At 47.4% G+C, this 21,488-nt stretch overlaps 1 long non-coding RNA gene and 1 pseudogene across 2 annotated transcripts; both read right to left on the bottom strand.

The window, feature by feature from the left end:
• Nucleotides 1-8,022: 8,022 nt before the first annotated feature.
• Nucleotides 8,023-15,452, bottom strand: LOC116560061. The gene is made up of 3 exons (XR_004272767.1): nt 14,390-15,452; nt 10,611-10,618; nt 8,023-8,035 (listed from the first exon to the last, which is right to left on the bottom strand). It is a non-coding gene; the product is annotated as an uncharacterized LOC116560061 (long non-coding RNA).
• On the bottom strand, nt 11,072-12,600 carry LOC116560060 (annotated as a pseudogene). The gene is made up of 2 exons (XR_004272766.1): nt 12,079-12,600; nt 11,072-11,758 (listed from the first exon to the last, which is right to left on the bottom strand). The product of XR_004272766.1 is annotated as a tumor protein D54-like (transcript).
• Nucleotides 15,453-21,488: the final 6,036 nt, after the last annotated feature.

The following is a 21,488-nucleotide window of genomic DNA, read 5'->3' as shown; positions in this document are numbered from 1 at the left end:
GGGAGGGAGGGAGGAAGGAAGGAAGGGCCATTGGAAATAGATGTATGGGTTTATTTCTGGACACTCATTCTACCCTCTGGATCTCTATATGTCAGTACCACACAGGTTTGATTATTGTAGACTTAGTGCCTTTTTGAGCCTCAGTTTTTTTTTCTCCTGTAAAGGGAGGGCAAGTAGGTCTCTGGCAGGGGTTTGTGGATTAAGTCACAGCAGGTGGCAGTGTGCTCGGCCTGTAGAAGGAGTGGAAGCAGTTACTGTTGTTATATCCAAGATGGAAGTTGTGCTTAAAGACTCCTCCAGAGAACTGGAAATGTATATCAATCTGTTATCATGATGTATCATAAATGTGTATCAGTTTAGGCTGTTAAAATACTGTAGACTAGGTACCTTACAAACAACAGAAATGTATTGCTCATAATTTTTTTTTTGAGATGGGGTCTTGCTCTGTTGCCTACGCTGGAGTGCAGTGGTGTAGTCACGGCTCACTGCGGCCTCCATCTCCTGGGCTGGGAAGTCCAAGATTGAGGCACTGGGAGATTCAGTGTCTGGTGAGGACTCAAATTCTGCCTCACTGAGTCCTCGCAAGGCGGAAGGGGCAAAAGAGCTCTCGGGACCCTTATTATAAGGACACTAATCCCTTCCATGAGGGAGGGCTCCACCCTTATTCATGCGACCTCACCGCCTCCCAAAAGACACATCTCCTAACACTTTCATATTGGAAATTTAGTTTTTCTTTCCTTTTTAAAATTTTCTTTTTACATTTTTTCCCTTTTATTTTTAGTTGACGTAATAATTCTGCACATGTAGGGGATACAGAGTGATATTTCAATACATGCATACAACATGTAATGATCAAATCAGGATAATTAGCATATCCATTTCAAACATTTATCAATTCTTTGTGTTATAAACACTGAAAATCATCTCATAAAGTTTTTTGTTTTTGTTTTTTTGAGATGGGGTCTCACTCTGTCACCCAGGCTGGGGTGCAGTGGTGCAATCTTGGCTCACTGAAACCTCCACCTCCTGAGCTCAAGTGATCCTCCCACCTCAGCCTCCCAAGTAGCTGGGATTATAGGCACGAACCACTGTACCTATCTAATTTGTGTGTGTGTGTGTGTGTGTGTGTGTGTGTATATTTATTAATATATATATTTAAATATATTTATATATATTTATATATTTATTTAAAATTATCTAGTTAAATATATATGTATATATATTTATATACATATACATATATATGTATATGTATATGTATTTAAATATATATTTAAATATATATATTTTTTATTTTTATATATTTATATATATTTAAAATTATATATTTAAATATATATATTTATTGTGTGTGTGTGCATATATATATATACACACACACATATTTTTGTATGTGTGTGTATATATATACACACACATTTTTTTGTAAAGACAGGGTTTCTCCATGTTGCCTAGGTAGATCTCAAACTCCTGAGGTCAGCCACCTGCCCACCTCGGCCTCCCAAAGTGCTGGGATTAAGGCGTGAGCCACCACACCTGGCCTCTTCTAGTTTTTTTGGGAATATGCAATCATTATAGTTAACCATATATAGTGGAACATATGAATTTGGCGGGAGAGGTCACAAACATTCTATTCACACCATGGCAGTGTGCTGTGGACTGCAGACATCATATCAGTGCACATGACGCGGGAGTGTCAGTCATCCGGCGCTGGGGTGCGACTTCACCCTATGCTCCCCGCGCCCCCCTGAGGCCAGCCCTGGGCCTGCATGACGTGGAGAAAAAAGGGCACCAGAGCCCAAGAAGCATCAGCTTCCACAGTGACCTGGTGATTTTCTGTGAGTGAGGGAAGAGGAAGTTTGCTTGTCGCTGAGTGGGAGAGAGCTGGGCCCCAGAATCATTCTAGGGTGCCGACCCTGGACATTCCAGTGCAGGAAGGCTCTGCTGTGGCCCTGGAACCTACAGCTGTCCCAGATGTTGTGTTATTGAAAGAACTGTGTAATGAACACCATGCGGATTCCACAATGAACAGTTGACTCTAGTCACCTTCTCAGCTCGAGCCACCTGTCCTTCCCTCTATCCACCCGTCCATCCACCTTATTTATTTCTTGTTGCATTTCAAAGTAAGTTGCAGAAGTTCTGTCCACTGCCCCTTTGCGTACTTTGGCAGGCATTTCATTAACTACAGTTCAAAATGTGTGTCTGAGGCTGGGGGCGGTGGCTCACGCCTGTAATACCAGCACTTCCGGAGGCCAAGGTCAGGAGTTCAAGACCAGCCTGGCCAACAGAGTGAAACCCCGTCTCTACTAAAAATGCAAAAATTAGTTGGGAGTGGTGGCACATGCCTGTAATCCCAGCTACTCAGGAGGCTGAGGCAGGAGAATTGCTTGAACCTGGAAGGTGGAGGTTGCAGTGAGCCAAGATAACACCACTGCACTCCAGCCTGGGCAACAGAGTGAGACTTCGTCTCAAAAAAAAAAAAAAAAAGTGTGTCTGTGTGTTTTCATAAAACCAGTATTTCGAAAAAAAAAAAAAAAATTCCCCAGGGAAGTCTTCCCTGGTGGCAATCCACGATAGTGGGTAAGACCTTATGTTCAGAACCACTATTCTGGTTACTGAGAGACACCTGAGAGGAACACTTTGTAAGGTTCCCAGAGTGCGGATTGGTCCCTGGCTCTACCTCTGTGGTCTGGGGGCAGGTCGCATCATCTGTCCAAGCCTCAATGTCCTCATCTCTAAATTGGGCTTAAGAAAAGAATGTGCTTCTTAGGGTTGTCATGAGAAATAACAGTCTCTGCAGATGAAGTGCCTGGCATGGTGCTTGGCACATAGTAAGGGCTCAGCTAATAACAGCCTTTGCTATTACAAAGATGGCACTCTATGGATACCTTCCAGAGCAACCGCTTTTATTTTTTGAGATGGAGTCTCGCACCGTCTCCCGAGCTGGAGTGCGATCTTGGCTCACTGCAACCTCCAAGCGATTCTCCTGCCTAAGCCTCCCGAGTACCTGGCATTACAGGTGCCTGTCACCACACCTGGCTAATTTTTTGTATTTTTAGTAGAGATGAGGTTTCACTATGTTGTCCAGGCTGGTCTCGAATGCCTGACCTTGCGATCCACCCACCTCAGCCTCCCAAAGTGCTGGGATTACAGGTGTAAGCCACTGCGCCCGGGCTTTTTGTTTGTTTTCTTCTTTTGAGACCGAGTTTCGCTCTTGTTGCCCAGGCTGAAGTGCAATGGTGTGATTTGGCTCACTGCAACCTCCGCCTTCTGGGTTCAAGCAATTCTCCTGCCTCAGCCTCCCAAGTAGTTGAAATTACAGGCATGTGCCTCCATGCCCAGCTAATCTTTGTATTTTTAGCAGAGATGGGTTTTCACCATGTTGGCCAGGCTGGTCTCGAACTCCTGACCTCAGATGATCTGCCCACCTTGGCCTCCCAAAGTGCTGGGATTACAGGTGTGAGCCACCGCGCCCGGCCCAAAACAACCAGTTTTCTTAAGGCAGTAGGGTTCTTTGTTTCTGGAAACCAGAAGCATTTTGGCCTGATCGGCCTGGGAAGTGGTGAACGGGCAGGTTGAGAGTAAAGCCAAGGCCTACAGTTCCTCTCATATGACCTTTGTCCTCACTAGTGCAGGTGTCAGGAAACCCTCTTCCAAGGATCTTTATCTCACTGGGAAGCTACGGCTCGACGAGGCTGGCACAGAGGGTTGCTTCAGGCCTGAGCATGAGGGTGATGGGCTGTGGTGTGGGGGATGGGGGATAATCCTCCCTGGAAGGGAGGCTCACCCAACATGTGTCAACAGATCCCAGTTGTCTGCTCATGACTGTAATTTAAGATGCCCATTTTACACCTCCTGGAGCTGGCGAAACGCTATAGCCCCTTGGGTCTTTTGCAGGAGATTTAAGGAGCTGCAAATCAGTGAACACGCAGGCTGCCTTGGTGCCTGGAGCAGAGCTCACATTCTAGAGAGAGTTTGCAGATTGGCAGCCCATGGGTGAGAGTCATTCCACTGATGACTTTCAGGGGCACATGGTTTCTGTTTGTTCCTTTATTTTAGAATTGAATTCATTGCCAGCATTTTTTTTTAACATGGAGATTATACATGGAAATGTTTTGAGCTGGGCGCGGTGGCTCTTTGGGCAGATCTCTGAGGAGGGCAGATCACCTGAAGTCAGGATTTCGAGACCAGCCTGGCCAACATGGTGCAAACCCCATTTCTACTAAAAATATGAAAAGTTCCCCACTTGTGGTGGCGGGCGCCTGTAGTCCCATCTACTTGGAAGCCTGAGGCAGGAGAATCATTTAAACCTGGGAGGCGGAAGTTATAGTGAGCTGAGATCGTGCCATTGCACTCCAGCCTGGGTGACAGAGTGAGACTCCGTCTAAAACAAAAACAAAAAAAGAAAATCTCCTGAAAAATCAGATCTAGCATCAGTGCATGACCACCATTGGCTGAGTGTGATGGACCCCTTTTGCCGGGACATCAGAAGGCCAGTTTGTCCCTGCTACACCAGGGTTACCTGTCTGTCTGCTGCTGACAACTTAGTTTGAGACCCCAGGCTTTACTGGTAAGAGAGACACAGACTCAACTATTTACCAGACAGTATTGTAGCTTAGGACAGTGGTTCTCCATAGAGGATACTTAGCACCCTAGGAGACAGTGGCAATGTCTGAAGACATATTTTGGTTGTTGCAACTTGAGGAAGTGCCACGGTGTCTCGTGGGTGGAGAGCAGGGATACTGCCCAGCATCCTACAGTGCACAGGACAGCCCCCACGACAAAGATTATCCAGCCCCAAATGTCAGTAGAACTGAGGTTGGGAAACTGAATTAGGGGCACCGGAAAACTGGTGTGGAAGGAAGAGGTTAATTCCAGTGGTGGGGCTCAAGAAAGGCTCCCTGAATAGAAGAGGTCTCGCTGGTGAGGAGCCACTTGATGATGTTCCTGCTCCCTTCTCAGCCCAGGAGCCTGGTTACTTTATAGGTCAGGGTTGAGGTGTTGTATTAATCTGTTCTCACACTGTTATAAAGAACTTCCCAAGACTGGGTAATTTATAAAGGAAAGAGGTTTAATTGACTCACAGTTCTTCAGCGCTGGGGAGGCCTCAGGAAACTTGCAATCATGGCAGAGGGGGAAGGAAAGATGTCCTTCTTTACATGGCAGCAGGAAGGAGAAGTGCTGAGCAACGGGGGAAAAGCCCCTATAAAACCATCAAATCTCAGAACTCACAGTCACGAGAACAGCATGGGGATATCCACCCCCATGATTCAATTACGTCCCATGGGGTCCTTCCCATGATATGTGGGGATTATGGGAAGTACAATTCAAGATGAGATTTGGGTGGGGACACAGCCAAACCATATTAGGTGTGCAGGCCAAAGCCTCATAGAGGCTACTGAGAGTTTATGGTCAAGCCACCTAGCTTCCTTAAGCCTCGGTTTCCTCACCTGTGTAGAACAGAGTTTTTTCAGGGTCTGTGGGGTACATGGGATACTTCCTACAAAGTTCTTACAACAGGACCTGGCTCAATTTTATAAAAATCAAACTCTTGGCGGGGTGCGGCGGCTCACACCTCTATCTTAGCACTTTGGGAGGCCAAGGTGGGTGGATCATGAGGTCAGGATTTCGAGACCAGCCTGGCCAATATGATGAAACCCCATCTCTACTAAAAAATACAAAAATTAGCTGGGTGTGGTGGCGTGTGCCTGTAATCCCAGCTACTCGGGGGGCTGATGCTGGAGAATTGCTTGAACCCGGGAGACGGAGGTTGCAATGAGCCGAGACTGAGCCACTGCACTCCAGCCTGTGCTAAAGAGCAAGACCCTGTCTCAAAAAAACTAAACAAAAACAGAATGGAAGTTCAACTAGGAATTAAGTGTCGGGGACTGTGCTAGAAGCTGTCTCATGAGTTGCTTCATTTTACTGTCCCAGGACCCCTGGGAGGTCCGTTTCCCCTGTCCCCTTCCACAGCTGTGAAAACTGCAGCCATGGAGATGAACTCCTTTGTCCAGGGCTCTGTCCAGCTGCGGAGCCAGGTTATGGACCAGTAGGTGCCCCTCGTCATTAAGGACACTCTGTTGTTGAGGGTGGCCAGGACCAAGCCCTTCCCCAGGGCAGCTCTGGGAGCTGAAGGTCTCTGCACGGGGCACTGACACCCCTTGCTGGTCTGTGCTCAGGAAATGGGATGACAACCAGTCGCCAGAAAACAAAGGCACAGAAGGCAGCAAAGGAACGAAATGCGGCCATGAGAAGTTTCACCCCTGTTCCCAAAAGCTCTGCCCATTTTGGCCCGGCCGAGGTGGGGGTGGGGGGTGCTGGATTTGGCAACCAGATGGGTTCTGAGGGGCTTGCAGTAGGCCCAGCCCCACTGTTCATGCATTGGATGACCTTGGGTGGGTTATTTCACTGACTTTACTTCTGATATCCATAGAAACAGGATGATGTAGGGTCGGAGAGGTTAAATAATTCACCCAACATGGCTGTTAGCTGGAATCCAGTGCTTAAAAGTTCACTTTAGTGGCTCACGCCTGTAATCCCAGCACTTTGGGAGGCTGAGCCGGGCAGATCAGCTGAGGTCAGGAGTTCGAGACCAGCCTGGCTAACATAGTGAAACCCCGTTTCTACTAAAAATACAAAAAAGTTATCCAGACGCGATGGCACGTGCTACTCCAGAGGCTGAGACAGGAGAATCACTTCAACCTGGGAGGCAGAGGTTGCAGTGAGCCAAGAATGCCCCATTGCACTCCAGCCTGGGCGACAAGAGCAAAACTCCATCTCAAAGACAGAAAGAAAACACAAAAGTTCACTTTATTGGCCTTTCTGTGGCCAAGCACCTGCTGGGTTCCAGGCTCTGGGGATACGCGAGGTGAACGAGACACGTGGTTGCTCCCTGTGCAGGTGGTGACTTCTCGGACCTCCCATTCCTCCTCATTGTTCCTGTTTAAGCCCGAGAAAGTCCCGCGCTTTTAAGGACGTGTGTGGATAGATTGGGCTCACCTGGGTATCCAGGCCAATCTCCCCATCTCAAACCCCTTGCTAATCCCACCTGCAAAGTCTCTTTTGCTACATAAGGTGACATATTTAGAGGTTCTTGGGATTAGGGCATGGACATCGTTGTGTGGGGAGGGCCAGCCTGTCTACCTGGTCAGCCCTCTAGACCCCGAAGATTTGCGTTCATCCCAAATACAAAGTACATCCACTCTGCCCCAAGGCCTCATCCCATTATAACATCAACTCAGGAGTCCAAAATCTGCTCTAAATCTCATCACCTAAATCACCTCAATCTGGCATGGGGGAGGCTCTGGGGATAACCTATCCTGAGCAGTTCCTCTCCCTCTGTGAACCTGGAACTCACTAAACCAGTTACCTAGCCCTAAAGTGTAGTGAGCGGCCACCCAGAGAGGTACAATCTAGTTCTGTCCCTGATCCAAGGGACCTGAGATGTGATATGGGCAAGAAAGATAAGGAAGAAACAAAGAGGCTGCACACCCAGAAATACCAGACCACTAAGCCTCCTTTCCTCCTGGTCACACAGGACAGGGAAAGGAGTTTCTCTGAAGGGTCTGTCGGCACCTAATTCCATGTCCTGTGAGCTTGGGAGAAGGTCGAGCTAGACACTTTCCTTCCGCGGGTACTGCTCATTTTAGAAAGTGAGTCAGGCCGGGCGCGGTGGCTCACACCTGTCATCCCGGCACTTTGGGTCGCCAAGGTGGGCAGATATGCTGAAGCCAGGAGTTCGTGACCAGCCTGCCCAACATGGCGAAACCCTGCCTCTACTAAAAATACAAAAATTAGCCAGGCGTGGTGGTACACGCCTGTGGTCCCAGCTACTCAGGAGGCTGAAGCAGGAGAATTGCTTGAACCCAGGAGGCGGAGGTTGCAGGGAGCCAAGATCGTGACCCTGCCCTCCAGCTTGAGCCACAGAGTGAGACTCCGTCTCAAGAAAAAAGAGAGTGGGAGTCAGGGCCTGGCCTGGGCTCTTCCATCGGACAGCTGTGCATTACTTGCAGGTGAAAATCTTCCCAGAGCACAGCTAAGCCTGGTTGTCCTGCGTGTAGGACTCCGGCATGTAGCTAATTATCAGCTCCACCTGGGCTGTTTCTAACCTGGTCCCTACCCGTAGCTTCAATTAGGATCCACGTGCTGGGGGCTCAAGAAAATCTAAGCTTTTAGAAAGCCCTCCGGTGAGTCTCATCATCAGCCAGGTTTGGCAGCCACAGATCTACAGCTTTCTGCCCCAGAGACGCATGGGGCACAGGAGGGGTCAGAGCTGCCCGTGACGCTGGTTGTGAACTGGCGAAGGCTCCCTCGAGTGGGGGCCATGGAGCCCAGAGGACCAGGACCAAGGGGTCCCCGTCTGCCCCAGGCTTCTGAGGAGAAGAAAGGAAGGCTGGAAAAAGCCCAACTGGAGGAACAGAGCTGCTCTACCCCTTGGACGTCCAGGGCCATCCTTGATACTGGGCCGTTGCAAGGTAGTGATATCAAGTTCCCTTTTTAAAAAGCCTGTGACTCATACCTCTAATCCCAGCACTTTGGGAGGCCAAAGCGGGCAGATCACCTGAGGTCAGGATTTCGAGACCAGCCTGGCCATCATGGTGAAACCCCATCTCTACTAAAAATACAAAAATTAGCCAAGTGTGGTGGTGTGCGCCTATAATCCCAGCAAGTCAGGAGACTGAGGTGGGAGAGTCGCTTGAACCCAGGAGGCAGAGGTTGCCGTGAGCTGAGTCCACTCCATTGCACTCCTGCCTGGGGGACAGAGCGAGATTCCATCTCAAAAAAAAAAAAAAAAATGCCTAAAAAAAGTGAGCCCTTTTACAGAAAACTATTAAGTAAACAGTAGTCCAGTGGTACCTGAGTGACTGGTGTGTGGGTGCTTTTCCTTGATGTTCCTGAGTACAGCTATGCTGTCTGATGTGATTGGCAGCAGCCTCATGGAGCTGTGGAGTATTTGGAATGTGCTGATGTGACAGGCAGAGTTGCCAGACTCGATAAAAGTTTAGGATGCCTCCTCCGTCGGTGTGGGCTGCGCAGTGACTTCCTTTTGTTTGCTTGGGGACAGTCTCACTCGGTTGCCCAAGCTGGAGTGCATGCAGTGGCATGATCTTGACTCACTGCAACCCACACCTCCTGGGTTCAAGGGATTCTTCTGCCTCAGCCACCCGAGTAGCTGGGATTACAGGCATGCGCCACCACACCTAACTAATTTTTTTTTGTTTTTTGAGACAAGGGTCTCACTCTGTCACCCAGGCTAGAGTGCAGTGGCGTGATCTCAGCTCACTGCAACCTCTACCTTCCAGTTGTGAGTGATTCTCCTGCCTCAGCCTCCCATGTAGCTGGGATTGCAGGCACCCGCCACCACATTGCTCTGTTTTTTTTGGTATGTTTAGTAGAGACCGGGTTTCACCACGTTGGCCAGGTTTGGTCTCGAACTCCTGACTTCAGGTGATCTACCCACCTTGACCTCCCAAAATGCTGGGATTACAGGCCTGAGCCACTGCAGCCGGCTCCATAAGGTAAATTTATATTTACCTTTTAAGAAGCTGCCAAACTGTCTTTTGGAGTGGCTGTGCTATCTTACATTCCCCCAGAGTATGTGAAGACCCCATCGCCACACACCTCCAGTTGATATTGATAGTGACATCTTTTTTTGGTTTGTTTTTTGAGATGGAGTCTCACTCTGTCACCCAGGCTGGAATGCTGTGGTGCAATCTCGGCTCACTGCAACCCCTGCCTGCTGGGTTCAAGCAATTCTCCTGCCTCAGCCTCTCGAGTAGCTGGGACTACAGATGCAAGCCACTATTTTTTTGTATTTTTAGTAGAGAGGGTTTTGCCATGCTGCTCAGGCTGGTCTCAAACTCATGATCCACCCACCTTGGCCTTCCAAAGTGCTAGGATTGCAGGTGTGAGCCACCATATCTGGCCGTGACATCTTCTTAATGTTGACCCTTTCTCGATAGCATGTGCAGTGTGGCTTTCTTGGCATTCAGAGTGTTTCACTGAAAAATGTCTTCATATGGATTGTGTGTGCATATTTTAGCACATTTATTTCTGAGAGGTTTTTTTTGGGGGGTGTGCTGTTGCACATGGGTTGTTTTCTTTTCTAACTGCTTGTTTGTACATAGGAAGACTGTCAGAGGCCAGGCTTGGTGGCTCAGGCCTGTGATCCTAGAACTTTGGGAGACTGAGGCAGAAGGATTGCTTGAGCCCAGGAGTTTGAGACCAGCCTGGGCAGCATAATAAGACCCCATCTCTATTTTTTTTTTTTTTTTGCGTGTGTGTGACAGGGTCTTGCTCTGTCATCCAGGCTGGAGTGCAGTAGTGCTGTTCCGGCTCACTGCAACCTCCACCTCCCAGGTTCAAGCAATTCTGATGCCTCAGCCTCCCAAGTACCTGGTATGACAGTTGTGTTTCACAACACCTGGCTAATTTCTGTATTATTAGTAGAGTCAGGGTTTTGCCATGTTGGCCAGGCTGGTATTGAACTCTTGGCCTCGAGCAATCCACCTGTCTCGGTCTCCCGAAGTGCCGGGATTACAGGCATGAGCTGTGCCTGGCCCCATCTCTGTAGTTTAAAAATTAAGAAGGAAGGCTGTTTAGTATGTTACTTTTGTATCTAACTTCTTAGCAAAATCTGTCCGCCTCATTTTTCAGAGTAAAGATAATTATTTCACCTCCTTTTTCTTTAATGTCTTACTTTCCTCCTTGCCTAGTTTCATCAGCTAGGGCCTCCAAAATAATAGTGGTAACGGACGGCATTCTTTTGTTGCGAAGGTTGATGGAAGCTTCCATTGCTTCCATCCCTTACAAATGATGCTGGGCTTTGGCTTGATGGGTGTGTGTCAGGGTGTAATTTCCTTTATTGTGTGTAATTTAAGGAGGTATCCCTCTTTCTAATTTGATAAGGTTCTTTTATAAATTTTGTGGTGAATTGTGTCAGATGCCTTTCAACATCTGTGATGATTATGATTTTAACATGTTAATATAAAGGAAATGAAAAGATGTTCTGATTTTGAGCCATCCTTTTCACATTCTACAAGTCTCACTTGGTTAAGTCTTTTGTCTGCTTTGCCTAATTTTCATTTTTGGAAAGTCCACTGCATTTAAAAAATAATGAATTTGCGTCCGCTAAAGCTAGATTAGCGGCACAATTAGGCAGCTGCTGCTGATCAGTTTCCTTTCTGGTGGGTCTCAGAACATGAGCAGTTTTCTCGTTCAGCATTTTGGGGTTAAAAAATAGTGGAACAGGTAGGACTTGCTGGTTGATTGCATTCCTTCTGTGAGTCAGGGAAGGAGGAGGAGGAAGAGCTCAGAAAATGCCATTTCTTTTATGCTTAGGACTCTTCAATCCTTCAACATTCTGAATGGGCTAACAAGATTCCCAAAGGGAGCCTGGGCATTGGCTCAATTCTCTCAAATCCTCTGCCCTGTCCCCTTCCTGAACCCCTAGGAAGGACGGCACAGTGATCTGGTTCATCTACAAACTTTAGTGTAAAACATCTGTGTACAAGACTGTGTTCTCTAATTCCTGCGAACGCAGCAGCCGCATCTCCGTGTGGATGGGCAGGACTGTGGTCCAGGCCGGCTCTGCTCATCTGCCTGGCTGGCTGCTCCGCTGCGCAGGCTGTGATGCTGAGGGTGTGCTGCGTGTGCTCTGCGGTGGGTGAAGCAACCTCGGGCTTAAAAAAGTGTGAGATCCGACAGGGGCTTGTCACCATTCCCCACTGAGGAAGGGAGGTTGTCACTGCCGTTCTGTCTTTCACAACCTTAGACCTTTTTTTCTTTTTTTTTTTTTGGAGACAAGAGTTTTATTCTATTGCCAGGCACCAGGTTGGAGTGCAATGGTGCAATCTCGGCTCACTGCAATCTCCGCCTCCTGGGTTCAAGCAATTCTCCTGCCTCAGCCTCCTGAGTAGCTGGGACTACGGGCACATGCCACCACACCCAGCTAATTTTTGTATTTTTTTAGTAGAGACGGGGTTTCACCATATGGGTCAGGCTGGTCTCAAACTCCTGACCTCAGGTGATCCACACGCCTCAGCCTCCCAAAGTGCTGGGATTACAGGCATGAGCCACCGCAGCCGGCCCACAGCCATACACTTTATGGTCCCAACTCGGTCCTCAAACAACTTGAAGGTTGCAGAGTTCCTCATTGTCTCCAAGCTTCCTGCTGATGGCAGAGCCCATTGTCGACAGGGCAGCTGAAGCCTTCTGTCCTGCCTGTGAAAGAGTTTCCTGAGTCTGCCTATAGCTGTTAGAGACCTGCACATCATGGCAGCTCCTGGACAGCTTCTGTTTCAACCCCACAGGGTGGAGAGGCCCAGCCTGTTGAGCTCTCCGCAGTGCGTCTCCTTGGCTGCCAGGACCTGGTGTAGAGTGACAATTTCCTCTCCCTCCTTGGTCAGCTCAGCCCTGAGTTCCTCCTCAGCCTCTGTCAGACCCTCACCCTCAACAGCAGGAGTCCGGGCAGCCACACCTGTGTCGACAGGGACATCGGTCATGGAGTCAGAGCAGACCTTTGTTAGGAGAATTCAGGTTGATATCTTGGCTGGCAGAGTCACGTTCAGGTGGCGTCCGGGCCACTGTCGCGGGCGTTAAGGGAGCTGGCCGGGCGGTGCTGGGACTGGCTTGCTGCGTACACACTCCCCAGTGGAACGGCTTCGGCCGGCAACGTTACGTATTTGGCGACCTAGGTAACTTTTTTTAAGCCCCAGTGGGGTTCATTTGCTAATATTTTATTTTGGATTTTCATACACTGATTTTTATGTAAACATCTTATCTTGTTTTGTTTTAGAGATAGGGCCTTGCTCTGATGCCCAGGCTGGACGGCAGTGGTGTGATCACAGTTTATTGTAATTTTAAACTCCTGGGCTCAAGTGATCCTCCAGCCTCAGCCTCCTGGGTAGCTGACATTACAGGCACATGCCACCATGCCCGGCTAATTCTTAAATTGTTTGTAGAGACAGAGCCTCGCTATGTGGTCTAGGCTGCGGTTCAGTGTACACTGTAGACGTGAATATTTATCGATCCTTTTGCTGGAATCATTCCCTCTCCCATCTGTTTGTCTTTAAATTCTAGGCATGCACACACACTCCACCCGCGCCCCCCAACTGCAAAATATTGATGTTGTCCAACCTGCCTTGAGGAGGGAGAACTGTTTTTCCCTCTGTGTATCTCTGCTGGTGTCCAGTCCACTGCTGTGCTTTTGGTAAAACTTGACCCAGAGTGTGGGAGGCAGGAAGGGAAGGCTTCTGCGTTTACTTCTGGACCCGACATCATGGATCCATTAAGCATGTTGGGAAACCAGCAGGTCAGGGGGCTGCACACTCTAGTTGCCTCTGGCTGAATTGCTCAGGCCCCTGCGTGCCAGTGATTTGCTTTGCTTTGTGAGTTGTCTCTTCGCTCATATTCCTAGGCCGAGTTCCCTAAAACAAGCCTAGCACGGCACCTGTAACATGACCTGATTTACAGGGTATTTTGAACAGGAGCTACCTGTTAATGGCTTGGGATATGGCTAACGTTTACTTGACTTTCTTGCATAAAGTAACTGGTAGAATATGTGGCATAAGGCTATTGTTGCAAAAGCAGAAGTGGTGGGGGGTGACTGAGCTTGGGCAGCCCTGGGAGGCAGACAGGCCCGCATCAGCACCGTCCTGGCCATTTGTAGGTTATATGACCTTGGGGGAATCCCCTCCACTCTCTGAGCCTTTGTTTCTTCCCTCATTAAGGAGATCATCTATTCCTCATTGGACTATTGTAAGGCTTAAGATCAAACATCTTTCAAGGTACTCGGAGCAGTGCCTGGGCTCAGGATCTTCAGACTGTAACCATAGCAAACACTCAGATCCCAGCCACCCCCCCTTCTCTTCCCTCCAGCGTGGGAATGTGGAGGACCAACCTTCTCATTCCCATTTGCCCTGGAGTTCTTTCTTCTGAACTTCATCAAGCACCTGCTGTGCACCTGGGATTCATGGGTGGGGAGGTCAGGGACAGCCAAGTCTGGTGTCTGGCCCTCAGCTTGCCTCCATCCCCGTGGCTGACACCTGGCCCTTTGCTCTGGAATCTGGACCCTACAATCTCCTACCAAAGTCTCAGCCCAAAGAGGGCTCGAGGGCACCCCCTATTGCTGAGAAGATTCCGTAGCTACCCACGTCTCCCCATCTCCTGAGTGGATGATCAGCCCCAGCAATCCAGAGACACATTCTTGGATTCTGCTAGCTTTATTTTTCAGTTGAAAACTCAAAGGAAAGGTTATGTTCAAAAAGAAAGTTAAAAACTTTGAATGCTGTAGCCTGGGGGCCCGAGTTCACAGGTTCCCCCACAAAAACAGAGGTCCTCCAAAGCATTCAGTCCCAGTGTGTCTACCCCAAAGACAGCAGCTCTCTACCAGGCTTCTGAAGAGCTATCAGTTCCCCTCAAAGAACTTCCTGCCTCAGGAGACTCCTGGATCAGGCAGGGAAAGCCAGGACCAGGCAGCTGAGGATCTGGCTTCGTGTCCCCCTCCACACAGTCAGTGTTCTGAAGTGGTGGCTTCCCGCGTGGCTGTTGAATAAGTGAATACCTTGGGCATGAACAGGAGCCAGGTAGAGCTCTCGCTGCAGGGCTGGGACTCGCTAGCCGTGCTGTCTCTTGGTTTACAGTGGAGATGTGGAGGAAGGGGGGAAATTACCCAGACCAGTGGGACAGTTCCACGTCCTCAGAAGTATTCTGAGCGCAGTGGCAAGCAGCTCTTCTTCCCTGCATTTGCAGCACGTGCGGTTCTGAGTTTCCCAGAATTCCATGCTGGTCATTCTGTCCCAGCCAAGAATCTTGCCCTCATCAAGGAGCTGGAATTAGAGTAGAAGGTAGAGGAATTTGAAGTCTTTGGCAGCCTAGTGCTGGCTTAGACGAAGTCTCAAACTGTAAAGAAGAGAGAAGAGAAGTAAGGCCAGGCTATGGGCCCCAGAGGAGGGGGCCCCTGCTGTTTCCTGAGATAAGTTATGCCGGGGCCCCTATTACAGCCCCTGGCCCTCCTTAATAAAAGGGCAACTCTCCATCCACTCCCACCCACCTCCCTCTCCCCTTTCTGTAAGAGCAGCAGGGACGGGTCGATGAGTCCCTACACCTGCCAGGCCTTTGCAGGCAGTGGTGTTAGGCCCAGCCTGCTCAGTTAATAGGAACTTGAACAAGCATCTATGGAGCACTGACTCCATGTCAGGCTCTGCCACCAGCACCCTGGAGACAGAAGACCAAGACATACTTCCCAGCCCAGGGGAGGGTGGAACCTTAGCACACGATGCATTGAGAGCTCGGGATGCATCCAACCCGAAGTGCAGGCCAAAGGGAACTCTCACTGTGTGGGTGGGGTCTTCAGTACAGCTTGCAGTCCAGGCTGCTCCGTTTCCCCATCAAGTGTGGTAGGCAAGGGCACAGACTGGACACTCAGAGCTACCAGGGTAAGGAAGCGCTCTTCTATCCCTCATCTGCTGGGAGAACTGTTTAAAAGTTGGGCTTTATTTAATTTTTTTGAGATAGTCTTGCTCTGTCACCCAGGCTGCAGTGCAGTGGTTCACTGCAACTTCTGCCTCCTGGGATCAAGCAGTTCTCCTGCCTCAGCCTCCTGAGTAGCTGAGATTACAGATGCCTGCCACCATGTCCAGCTAGTTTTTGTATTTTTAGTAGAGACGGGGTATGGCCAGGCTAGTCTCCAACTGTTGACGTCAAGTGATCCGCCCTCCTCAGCCTCCCAAAGTGCTGGGATTATGGGTGTTAGTCACCGTGCCCTGCTATTTATTTTTTTGAGATGGAGTCTTGCTCTGTTGCCCTGGCTGGAGTGCAGTGGCATGATATCGGCTCACTGCAACCTCTGCCTCCTGGGTTCAAGTGATTTTCCTGCCTTAGCCTCCTGAGTAGCTGGGACTACAGGCATGAGCCACCATGCCTGGCTAGGAAGTGCCTTTTATCCCTCATCTGCTAAGAGAACTGTCTAAAAGATGGGCTTTAGGTGGCCTTTTCTGCCTTCTCTTTCTACTACATTCTGGTTCTTTTCCAGATATTTAATTTTCAGTAATTAGTAAATTAGCCGATTGGCTAAATTAATTACTAAACAACAAATTTAGTGATTAGTAATTTTAATCATTTCAGTTCCCTGCTGAAATCTATAATCTGTCTAGTAAGCCTCCTATCTGAGTCCTGCGGGTCTGTCTATTATTGTCTGTCTCTGCTAGTTTTTACACTTAGAGTTGTAGCTCCCTAAGAGTGCTTTTTATAACTACGGTGTTCATAATGATATTATCATGCCCAGCACAGAGGTGCTCAGTAAATATACATTTCCAATGTCTAAACGCTGTGCTGAGATCAGCTCAGCCATGGAGAGAGAGAGAGGGAGAGAGAGAGAGAGAGAGAGAGAGGGAGAGAGAAAGAGAGAGACAGACAGACATGGGTTCAGAGTAAAGCAGCAGGGGTCTCACAGAGCAGACTCTGACCTACGTATGTATCTTTGACTTTCCAGTGACAAGTTTTACAAGCGGATGCTCTGTGTTCTTTCACTAGTTAAAGGCAAACTAACCAGGCAGCTAGTGTGTGTTTACTATAGGTTAAAGACAAATTAGAAAGCGCTCTTTCCAAGGGAACAAAGGAAAGGGTCACGTATCCTGTGTTCAAAGAACTAATTCATCTGGCGTGAGACATATTTATATTGGTTACTGTTTTATAATGCTTTGGGGGCAGTTTTCCGCTTTGGGGGCAGGCAGCTAGGTTCTCCTTGCTGCCGCTTTCAGTAGGATTTCTCAGCAAACAATGTCATTTCTCACACACGTCAGAATTTGCTCTCAACAACGCTGCTATGAACATCAGTGTATAAATGTGTGAGGCTCTTTGAATTGTAGGGGGTACACACCCAGAAGTGGAAGTGCTGGATTATATGGTAATTCTTTGTTTTGAGACAGGGTCTTGCTCTGTCACCCAGGCTGGCGTGCAGTGGTGTAATCTTGGCTCACTGCAACCTCTGCCTCCTGGGTTCAAGCGATTCTTATCCTTCAGCCTCCCAAGTAGCTGGGGTTACAGGCCTGCACTGCCACACCTGGCTAATTTTTATATTTTTAGTAGAGATGGGGTTTCACAATGTTGGCCAGGCTGGTCTCGAACTCCTGGCCTCAAGTGATTGGCCTGCCCCAGCCTCTCAAAGTGCTGGGATTGTAAGTGTGAGCCACTGGACCTGGCCTATTTTTAACTTTTTGATGAACTGCCATACTGCTTTCCATAGCTGCAGCTCCATTTTAAACTCCCAGTAAAGTACACAAGGGTTCCAACTGCTCAGCATCCTCGCTGACACCTGTTATTTTCTGTATTGATTACGGCCATCCTAACGAGTCTGAGGTGGCGTCTCCATGTAGGTTTTCTTTTTCTTTTTTTGAGGTGGAGTCTTGCTGTCACCCAGGCTGGAGTGCAGTGATGTGATCTTGGCTCACTGCAACCTCCGCCTCCTGGGTTCAAGCAATTCTCCTGCATCAACCTCCCGAGCATCTGGGACTGCAGGCATGCGCCAGCACACCCAGCTAATTTTCTTATTTTTAGTAGAGACATGGTGTCAGCACGTTAGCCAGGCTGGTCTCAAACTCCTGACCTCAAGTGATCTGCCCACCTCAGCCTTTCAGAGTGCTGGGATTACAGGCATCAGCCACTGCGCCCGGCCTCTCCACGTGATTTTGTTTGAGCTTCCCTAATAATTAGTGATGGTGAGCATCTTTTTATGTGCTGATTGGCTATTAGCTTCTCTTATTTGGAGGACTGTCTATTCACGTCCTTTGTGCAGTTTTGAACTGCGTTAGTTGGGTTTTGTCGTTGCATTGCGAGAGTGCTTTATCTATTCTAGATGGGAACTCGTTCACATGTAATTTGCACGTCTGTCCTGTCATTCTGCAGGTTGTCTTTTCACTCTGTTAATAGTATCCTTTGATGCAATCCAATTTGTGTACTTTTCCTTTTGTTGTTTGTGCCTTTGGTGTCATAGCCAAGAAATCATTGCCAAAGGAAGCTCTCCTTCTACGTTTTAAGAGTTGTCAGATGGGAAGGGTGGCTCACACCTATAATCCCAGCACTTTGGGAGGCCAAAGCAGGTGAGTCACGAGGTCAGGAGTTCAAGACCAGCCTGACCAAGATGGTAAAACCCCGTCTCTACTAAAAATACAAAAATTAGGTGGGTGTGGTGGTGGGCACTTGTAATCCCAGCTACTTGGCAGGCTGATGCAGAGAATTGCTTGAACCTGGAAGCTGGAGGTTGCAGTGAGCCAAGATCGCACCACTGCACTCCAGCCTGGGTGACATAGCGAGACTCCGTCTGAAAAAAACAAGAGTTGCATAGGTTTAGAGCTTACAGTTAGGTCTTTGATTCATTATGAGGTATGGGTTTAACTTCATTCTTTTGCCTGTGGATATCTAGTTTTCCCACACTGTTTGTTGAATGACTGTCGCTTCCCTGATTGACAAGTCTTGGCATCCTCATTGAACTCATTTGACCGTATGCATACGAGTTTCCTTCTGCACTCTGTATTCCATTCCACTGGTCTCTCTGCATGTCTTTACTGCCATACCACACTTTTGACCACGGTAGCATTTAATAATTCATTTTGAAGTTGGGAAGCAAAAGACTTCCAACTTTGTTATTCTTTTTCAAGATTGCTTTGGCCATTTGGGATCCCTTGAAATTGCATATAAACTTTACACAATTTATAAGGATGGATTTTTCTATAATTGAAGAAACAATGTCACTGAGATTGTGAGATCAATTACACTAAACCTGTAGATCACTTTGAGTCATATTGACATCTTAACAAAACTAAGCCTTATCCATAAATATGAGATGCCTTTACGTTTATTACACAACCAGTCCCTGGAACTCTAAATGCTGCCAAAGTCTTTGTCTCCTGGTTAAGTTTATTCCTACTTTATCCTTTTTAATGCTATTGTAAACTGACTTTTTTCTTTATTATTTTAAGATAGAGTGTCACTATGTTGCCCAGGCTGGAGTACAGTGGCTATTCACAGGCATAATCATTATAAAAACTGACAGCACTGACCTCCCAGACTCAAGCAATCCTGCCTCAGCCTCCCAAGTAGCTGAGACTATAGGCATCCCACAGCCAAGCCCAGCAGGAATTGTTTTCTTAATTTCCTTCTTGGGTTGTTGACAGTGTGAAGAAATGCCCCCGACTTTTGTATGCTGAATTTGTAATCCTGAAACTTTGCCACATTACTAGCTCTAACAGTTTTTTTTCATGCAATCTTCAGGATTTTCTACAAAAAAGAACACGTCATTTGTTAACAGAGATAATTTTATTTCTTCCTTTCCAATTTAGACGCCTTTTCTTTTTCCTTTCTTGAAGCTTTGGCTAGGATTTCCAGTATTATGAAAGCAGTCGTCACTGTTTTATTCCTCATCTTGGGAAAACTTTGTGTTTCATCATCGAGAATGTTAGCGGTGGTTGTTCACATGACCTTTATTACATTGAGATTATTTCTATTTCTAGTCAGTATGTTTTTAATCATGAAAGGGTATTAAACTTGGTTAAATGCTTTTTCTGTACTAATTGAAACAAATAGGCATGATTTTCTTTCCTTTGTTCTGTTAATGGGATATCTTACATTGATTTTTATGTGGTAACCACCTTTGCATTCCAGGAATACATCTCACTTGACCATGTTGCATAATCCTTCTATGACGCTGTTGAATTCTCCTTATTAGTATTTTCTTGAGAACTTTGCATCTGTATTGATCAGGGATAGTGGTGTGTGTTCTTCTGGTGCTTTGTCTGCCTTTGGGATCAGTAATGCTGGCCTCACAGAATGAGTTTGGAGGTATTCTTTCCTCGGTATTTTGGAAGAATATGAGCGGGATTGGTATTGGTTCTGTAAATGTATGGTACGAGTCACCCATGAAGCCATCTGTTCTTGTACTTTTCTTTCTTGTCAAGTTTTTGGTCACTGATTCCATCTCCTTGGTAGTTATAGGTCTGTTTTTCCTTCTTCTATTTCATTTATTTCTGTTCTAACCTCTATTTTCTTCCTTCGCCTAGCTTTGGGTTTAGGTTGTTCTTCTTTTTCTAATAATTTAAGGTACAAAGTTAGTATTTTGGTTGCCTGAGCTAGTCACAAACTCCTGGGCTCAAGCAATCTCCTTGCCTCAGCCTTCCAAGTAGCTGGGATTATTGAACAGTGTCACTATGCCTGGCTGCTGTTTTTTTTTTTTTTTTGTGGGAGTTGGGGAAAATGGAGTCTAGCTGTGTCACCCAGGCTGGAGTGCAGTGGTGCCATCTCAGCTCACTGCAACCTCCTCCACAGGGGTTCAAGTGATTCTCCTGCCTCAGCCTCCCAAGTAGCTGGGATTACAGGCACTTGCCACCATGCCTGTAATCCCAGCTACTTAGGAGGCTGAGGCAGGAGACTAATTTTTATGTTTTTAGTAGAGACGGGGTTTCGCCGTGTTAGCCAGGCTAGTCTTGAACTCCTGACATCAGGTTATCTGCCTGCCTCAGCCTCCTAAAGTGCTGGGATTACAGGTGTGAGCCACTGCCTCCGGCCAGCTTTCTTTAATGTAAGCATGTACAGCTATAAATTTCCCTCATAGTACTGCTTTTGTTGCATCCCATAAGATTTGATAAGTTGTTTTGTCTCAAAATACTTTCTAATTTTCCTTATTTTTCTTTGATCCATAGTTTTGTATTATGTTGTTTAGTTCCCATAAATTTGTGGATATTCTGGTTTTCCTTCTGCTATTATAAGTTCAGTCATTTAAAATATATTAAATCTTGCTTTAAGGTCTAATATATGATCTTCCCCAGAGAACATTCCACATGTACTTTGAAGAATGTATATTCTGCTGCTGGGTGAAGTCACCTGTGTATGTCTGGTAGGTCCAATTCGTCTATAGTATTGCTCAAGCCCTCTGTTTCCTTCTTGATCTTCTGTCTGGGTGTTGTATCCATTATTGAAAGTGAGTTATTGGGCCGGGCACGGTGGCTCATGCCTGTAATCCCAGTGCTTTGGGAGGCCAAGGCAGGTGGATCACTTGAGGTCAGGAGTTCGAGACCAGCCTGGCCAACATGGTGAAACCCTGTCTCTAGTAAAAATAGCCAGGCATAGTGGCATATACCTGTACTCCCAGCTACTCTGAGGCTGAGGCACAGGAATCACTTGAATATAGGAGGCTGCAGTGACCCGTATCATGCCACTGCACTCCAGCCTGGCCAACGGAGTCAGATTCTAAAAAAAAAAAAAAAAAAAAAAAAAAAGTGAGATGAAGTCGCCTACTGTGATCGTAGAACTGTTTCTCCTTTCATTCTGTCAGTGTTTGCTTCATATATTTGGGAGCACTGAGGTGCGTTGCATGCACGTTTATAACTGTTATATCTTTTTGGTGAATTGACTTATTGTCTAACAGCTTTTTTTTTTTTTTTTTGAGACGGAGTTTCGCTCTTGTTACCCAGGCTGGAGTGCAATGGCGCGATCTC

The sequence above is a fragment of the Sapajus apella genome, unplaced genomic scaffold, assembly GCF_009761245.1.
Source record: "Sapajus apella isolate SASKATOON/1434 unplaced genomic scaffold, GSC_monkey_1.0 scaffold25, whole genome shotgun sequence".
NCBI lineage: Eukaryota > Metazoa > Chordata > Mammalia > Primates > Cebidae > Sapajus > Sapajus apella.
This window is presented reverse-complemented; position numbering and strand designations above follow the sequence as displayed.